This window comes from Adiantum capillus-veneris, chromosome 27 (genome assembly GCF_014529385.1).
Source record: "Adiantum capillus-veneris isolate H3 chromosome 27, ASM1452938v2, whole genome shotgun sequence".
Lineage (NCBI taxonomy): Eukaryota > Viridiplantae > Streptophyta > Polypodiopsida > Polypodiales > Pteridaceae > Adiantum > Adiantum capillus-veneris.
Genome location: NC_140957.1, coordinates 101,579,911 through 101,587,319, shown reverse-complemented (window position 1 = coordinate 101,587,319; position 7,409 = coordinate 101,579,911). Strand labels below are relative to the sequence as shown.

At 42.5% G+C, this 7,409-nt stretch overlaps 1 pseudogene; it reads right to left on the bottom strand.

Annotated features, from left to right (window-relative positions):
* Window positions 1–5,420: 5,420 nt before the first annotated feature.
* Window positions 5,421–6,089, bottom strand: LOC147422465 (L-gulonolactone oxidase 3 pseudogene; annotated as a pseudogene).
* Between the last annotated feature and the right edge of the window lie 1,320 nt (window positions 6,090–7,409).

The window sequence follows — 7,409 nt, the reverse complement described above, 5'->3', positions numbered from 1 at the left end:
GTGTTTTGCTTGGTGTATGAAGCTTCCATCTTCATTGCACTAGCTAGTCTTGAAGGAACACAAAGAATTGTATTGTACAATGTCTCTCTTGATGAGAGAAACCATAATACAAAGCCTTTTGGAGGGGGGACCGGCTCCATGCAAATCCGGTCCTCAACTGTTGTCAATAGCTTAATTGCTCTCTCTTTTGAAAGTATTGTCGATGCTATCTAACTAGGTGTTATGCTTTTTGTTGCTCTCTCCACCCAAGCACTCTTGTAATTCTCATTAAGAATCAACTCTAATGAAATGCCCACTATGTTCATGCTAAATTCCACTACACAAAAGATTTTAGGCCATTAAATGTTACACAAGGCACTTTCAACATCTGGTATTTTGCTAAATACAATTGGTGATTTGAGTAAGGTCACTACTCTTGCAAATTCTTGACGCATAGAACAAGCGGAATTTTACATAAGTCAAAATCTTGGTAATCATTGGTAGCACGGGTTAATTAGAATAATGTAGGAATAAGAGCCTCTTACATTGGGATGTTACCAAAAAGATGGGCTTTTACCAAAAAGATAAGATACATCAAAAGGATATATAGTTCGTTACATTGGGATGTCACCCAAAAGATGGGTTGTTACCAAAAGGATATAGAGTTTGGTACAGTGGGTTGACACCAAAAAAGATCACTAGTGTAGATTTCATATCAAGAATCATCTTGTTGACGTTGGCGCATTTTCTTCAATCTTTGCCTTCGTGCGAGGGCATGATACGGTTGTTCAACATCCAATGGTCTCAAGTAAATACCATTAGTAGGACCACCCTCCCACAAAACTAACCGCGTCCTTGCTTCAAAAGCTTGTTGTTGTAGCTCCCATTTCTTCCAAAACTGCTTTGCCTCTTGTGCCTCAAGCCTCTTTTTCTTGGCTGCTTCTCTTTCTGCTATTGTATGTGCCTTCTTCTGCTCGTTCTCCAACCGTTTTGTCTCTCTTGCCTTTGCAGATTCTTCCCTCTTTGCTGTTTTGGCCTTGATACTTTCCATGCACTACGTCGATGTAAGTATAAGATGGTTTGTGTGATCCACAAAAGCCTCTTGATGTACTTGCCTCACACAAACTTTTGCGGTTGGAATTCTTAAAAGATCTATGATACGTGAGCTTTTTTTCACTCGCCTTGTTGGTGGGCAACAATGGCTGCTCGTTTTCTTTTCCAGAACTATGTTTTGCTGCTTGATCCATTGCTAGAGTGACTATATCATGGCCTAGCTGAAAGTTTTCATTTACTACATGCACTTCCTCAGTTGTATAAAAGATTTCATGTGAAGAACCTTCAAAGTTAGAGACGTATTTCTCTTCCAGTAATTCAATGAATAAAGAGCTTGACCAGCCCTTTCTTGTTCAAGTAACGTGTCTACGCCCCGTTGATGTGCCATGTTGTTCAAAGTCAAAAATGGCTTCATCCTCTATGTTTGTTTTCAATGGTATGCTGGGTACTTGAGATATATTCTCATCATTATAAGGCTCATCTTCTTTAGCTTCTGTTGTTGTATTCTCCACCAATGTAATGTGATTGCATGGCATTCCCTCGAATCGCAAATCTATGCATCCAAAGGCCATATGCCGGTTGCTCGGAATCCAACCTTGATATTAGATTTTGTGAAAGAAGATTTGATTGCCTTTGCCACAATAGTTGCAAGTTTGGCCTTTGATGCTTGTCTTGATGAAGCTTTTTGTTGCCATAGGTTCCTCGCTTTTTGAAGCTGAACCTTTAATGACTTGAAGACACTAACATCTAAAGGCTGAAGCTTGTCGATTCCCATATCATTAGCCTTCTCTATAACATCTAGGGTAACATGACTTTCATGCACGACTAGGATGAGAAGATGTCTATTGGACTTACCCATAGTTTCAGTAATGCTCTCATCAAAATGTTGCAGCCAAGAGAAAAGAGCTCTCCAGTCATCCAAGCCTTCTTTTGTGCTGCCATCATAGCCCCAGGTTTGCAATGTTGAATGTAATTACCTGCAACACGACTTCCTTTAAATATGTAATAGGAGGAAATTACATCTCCTGCACCACTCAGACAACATAACACAGCCATTCAGTCCCGTGAATTGCAAGTAACCACATAGACCGCCTTTGCCCCTTTCCTGGCAAGGACCTTCATCCCTTTGTCCCTTGAGCACTGAAATCCCGTATCCTCTCCATTCCATATGTTGGTAGGGGGATAATAGTTCTCTGCATAGAGCTTTTGAAGGTTGACATGAAGGGATATTACGATCTCTGGCCGAAACCTGGTTGCTCTTGATTGATCTAGCCCTTTAGACACTCTAAACACGAGGTTAGGATGTCTTCTTCAAAACCCATCTCACCAACTCTTTCCAAGGATCCCGTTGGAGAACATTGTATACCTAGTTTGGCATATTTCAGTGACTTTTAGCTTCACATCAACAACTGAAACACCATGGCCTGTTCACACTTCAAGAAAATCCATTGCAAGAGTGCTTCTTCTTGAGAACTTAATTGAGTTGGCAGGCCTTTTTTCTTTTTTTGAGACGTGCGTTCCTCCCAGTTTGTTATAGGAGATCTATTGATTCCAAGTTGCAAAGAGCATTTCCTTAATGAAAGACCCTCTTCTCGGGCTTGCAATGCTCTTTCCATCCATGAAGTGATATTACGATCTCTGGCCAAAACCTGGTTTCTCTTGATTGATCTAGCCCTTAAGACACTCTAAACACAAGGTTAGGATGTATTCTTCGAAACCCATCCTGCCAACTCTTTCTAGGGATCCCGTTGGAGAACATTGTATGCCTGGTTTGGCATATTTCAACGACTTTTAGCGTCACATCAAGAACTGACACACCACGGCCTGATTTACACTTTAAGAAAATCCATTGCAAGGGTGCTTCTTCCTCTTGAGAACTTAATTGAGTTGGCGGGCCTTTTTTCTTTTTTTGAGTCCTGCCTCCCAGTTTGTTATAGCAGATCTGCTGATTCCAAATTGCAAAGAGCATTTCCGTAATGAAAGACCCTCTCTCTTTCCAAAAACTGTGCGTCGATTTGGCCTCTTAATGGGTTTGGCTGGTCCTTCCTTATCGTCTTCAGTGACTTGACATGGGCTCTCGACAAGTGTTGGTTGTGTGCGGGTATTAGATAATACCCTTGTATGTAGAAAATTTGGCTTGGCTTGCTTAACCAGCGGTTGTTGTTTATTGGTAATGTGATTTTGCATATTTGTTTCTTTAGGTGTTGAAGTTAGGGTTGCACGATACCTTCTTTGATACTCTTTTGGTGAAGTTTGAATGGCATTGTTGTGTGGCCTTGACATTTGGCCTCTCTCCCTTGTCGATGATGCAATGTGGACATTGTTTCTTGCACGGGTGAAACGCGCTCTTTTCTTACCCTTGTTTGGCAATGTGATTTTAGAAAATGGTATGCATGTAGATGGCTGCTTTTGGATGATGTTGATATTGGGTTTGCTTGCTTTTTCTTGCCCATTCTAGATATGCAATCTGAAAAAACTTACTATTAAGCATACACAAGGCATATACTTATTATTGAAAACAGAAGTATAAATAGAAAGCCTTGATGAATGATCTGAACCAAGAGTACTTACCATTGTTTTACGTCAAGAAAGTTTTAGTCTGATGTATTCTCCAGAAGTGTGGAATACTCCTTCACTCAAAATTTTCTATTTGAAGCTTTTTGGCAGATCTTGTTGCAAGTCTTTAAATGGTTGTTGACGTGTGCTTGGAATGGGAAGTTTGTGAGAAATAAATGGGGCTTTGCTGCGAGGGTTCTTGCGTGGACTTTACCACAACAACAAAATCTTCCACCGTTCTTATGCAAAACTAGAGATGTGCAAAGAATTCCTTCTAATTGTGGATGCCTACCTATCAGACAAGCTTTGCATTCACATGGCGAACTTGAAGCCATGGGGAGATCTTTTACATTGCTATTGATTCACTATGTATGAATGTGTTATTGAAAACTAGTTCTGTGATTTGTGTCGTTGAAAAAGAGGAAGTATGTTGTCTTCAGGGTGATGTGTAGCGAGTTGGATGTTAGAGAGCTTGTGCAAGTTTTTTGGGCATGTCACGAGTTTGGGTGGCTTGATTGCTTATGTTTTTTGAACATGATGGATTCTGTAAATCATTTATCTATTTGTTTCTATTTTGTATTGTTGAGACCATCTTGCTGATGAGGATTTGCAAGGTGTACAACCATGGAGCAGATCGTGGACCTTGAGTAGAAGGGAAGGGCGCCAAAGTATCACCGTCCGGGTGCATTTAAGAGCCCATTGTGGGTTGGTTGTGAATTATGGTTTGCCTTTTAATGGGCAATACTGTAACCTATATTGAGTATGTGTGGGTTTAGTTTTTGCCCAAGTTTCAAAGGAGTCCTATTAATGGTAAACATTCTCTTTTTTGGCCAATTGTGTCCCATTAAAGGGCCCTGGTTTTTTATTGGTCCCCCTTACCCTAGCAGTGTATAAACGCAGCCAGGGACCTCCAATGGTAAAACATTAATCTTCAATAATCTACTTTCTGATTCAAAATCAGTAGGGGGAAAAGAAGAAAAAGAAGACGACAAGAGGAATTATCCGAGGAGACCCCATCTCATTGGCGTGGCTGGTAGAGGTAGCCCTTGAACTTTCAGAGTGAGCAGCCAGCCAAAAAGTGCTCATCACAAGAGCAAGAACTAAATACCTTGGTAATTGTAAGAAATTCATCATCTGCATTCTGCTATATGCTTTCTCTCCCTGGTTTGAAGCCCAAAACCTAGTAGGCACAAAGAAGAAGAGGAAGAAGAATATTGTTTTAACGGCATGGGAAACTATCCCAAGAGACCTTAAAGATCTATCCGACGAGGAGAGTTGAACTCAAAACAGTAAGCTATTGTCAGGCGACTTTACTATAGACGCGAGCCTCTTGATATACCCTACCAGGCCGATAGAGAGAGCCCAACTGGGGTGTGTAAGGGGCCCCCCACACGCAGGGAGGTAATTTGTTATTTGAACAAAATTACACCCTCCACCTCACGTCCACACATGATGGGAAAAGTAAATCGTTATTTGGGTGGGGGGTAAGCCAACTGCACCTCAAAGAGGTGTAGTTAGCCCCAGCCTTGCAGCAGCAATGCACGTTATGTGAAATAATGTGCTTTGGGATTCTCCGAAGTCACTTCTTCTTGCCTTTAAATATTAAACAAGGATTGTATTCTGTTTTATTTAGAGACATGGAAAACTTTTGCAAGGTGAAAATGTTTATTTTAAAAGTGAACATCCATCACTTCACCTTTTCAAGGTCCACTTCCCTTCAACTTTATCTACGTGTGAGTGTGAGGAAGAATTGGTTGTGGAGGAAATCGATTTTTGTGTGAAGTTAAGGGGGTAACTTGAAAACTGTTGACCCCCTCTCGTGTGGGGGTCCCCTAATGCACATCAGAGGAGCAGATGCAAAGCCCCTCCAAAGCACAACCTGTATTTTCAGAACCACGATGTTGTTGCGGCGCTGGTGCCAGGCCTAGCACAAAATCGGACCATTCGCTCGAGAAAAGGGGATCTGGATCCCATCTATTCTTCACCGCCACAAAGCGGTCGAAGTTGGGATCCTTGGCAGCCGCATTTGCGAATGCAATCGCCCGATTCTTCGCCCAATGCAGCCATCCGCCATAGTTCCTCACTGCCATCTGCTCCACCTCCTCTATCACATCCTCCATCACCCTCGGCTGCCCTGCTTCCCTGTAGTATGCAATGTCAATTCCCACTGCATCCTCTGGGTTCCCCAAGTAGGCACTTGATGCCTTCACATAGCGCAAGAAAATCCCTTGATACAGATCGATCCCGCACAAACTCTGTTCTCCGGCCTCGTCCCGCAGCAATTGCACATCTTGAATGAAGTCTTGGATTTTGGACACCTGCACAGTTGTCTCAAAGAAGAACAACCCATTCACAAGGTTGTCCCAAGAGCACACTCTCGCTTGAGTCTTCACGAATGATCCCGATGTTTGCATGCGGTGCTGATAACCAACCACTGGATAGCCCTCAAAGCCAGACTCATCATCCTTCTTCAACCCATATCCCATTGCCTCAACCGCCATGAAGTGATGCACATCCCCTCCACATAGTTACTTGCTTGCAACAAATTTTCTGTGCAAAAACGCCATACTTTTATGCCCTGATAATCACAGCATCAATCAAGAGGAGGCCCCACCATCTCAAAGCAAGATTTCTATAAAAGAAAGTGTACCTGTGGATCAAATTGCGCCCAATAAAATGGGGCTGAAGGGCTGGAATGCAGTGAAATCAAACACACCATCACCAGGAACTTCCACCCAAACTTGGTCATCAACTCTATAAACAACCCTTCTTTGAGAAGGGTGCCATGTGATCTTGCCGAACTCATGCTCAGATGCAAAGGGGAGAACCTTGTCCTTCAAGTCTTTGTCACTCAAACTTTGATAGCTGATGGAGCGTTTGAACATTGATTCGAGTTGCAATGTGACCTAATAAGCACAATGACACATCCAAGTTTGAACAGGACATCAGAGAACCTTTGCCACAACATTCACTAATTCTACCACAAATGACAAAAGGGCTAAATGTAACAATTTTTGTGCAAAAGATCCAATATATATTTTGTAAAGCATTTCAAAAGTTAAAAGTCTATCGCTATGGAATGAAACCCAAAAGACATACGATTTAGGCTCTAGGCTCTGACTGCTTAATGGTTGTACCTTGGAAATTACTCCCAGAACTCCCAATGACACTTCAGCAACATTAAGCTCTTCATCTACCTCTGTAAGATCAAGCACCTTGGCATACCCCTTTGATTGTGTTGACGGCACAATCAGTCTCAAGCCAATGACATAATCATGAACAGCCCCACCTCTTCCTTGAACTTCCATGAGTCCCTGTGCTAATCAAGCCAGCAATGCTCAAACTTTCCCATAGCGGCGCCGCACGAAGAGCAAGCCCAAACGAGGCTATGTCATCAAGCAATTGCCGAAGGCTCACTCCACTGTCAATGGAGATGGTCATTTGCTTCTTGTCGACAATTAGATGACGGTTATAGTCTCTAGAGCTGATAAGAAGCCCTTGGCTGCCACCGGGGTATGCGAGTTTGGGAGAACTGGCAGCAAGCTTTGAGGTTACCTTGATCTTCTGTTTCACCTTCACCGCAGTGGCCACGACAGAGACAATCCTGTGAGAGCAAAAGGCCAGGGGGCCTCCCACTATCAGAGGCATGCACAAGGAAGCATTATGTGTGTGTGTGTGTGTGTGTTACACAGAGAAGGTGAGAGAGAAGGTAGAGAGGGAGAAGTACGCCACACACAAAGATAGGTGGATAGGCGGTTGCATTGATTGATCTCGTGAATTACAAAAGGGTTATTTTTATAAGGTTAGATGATTGGATATGA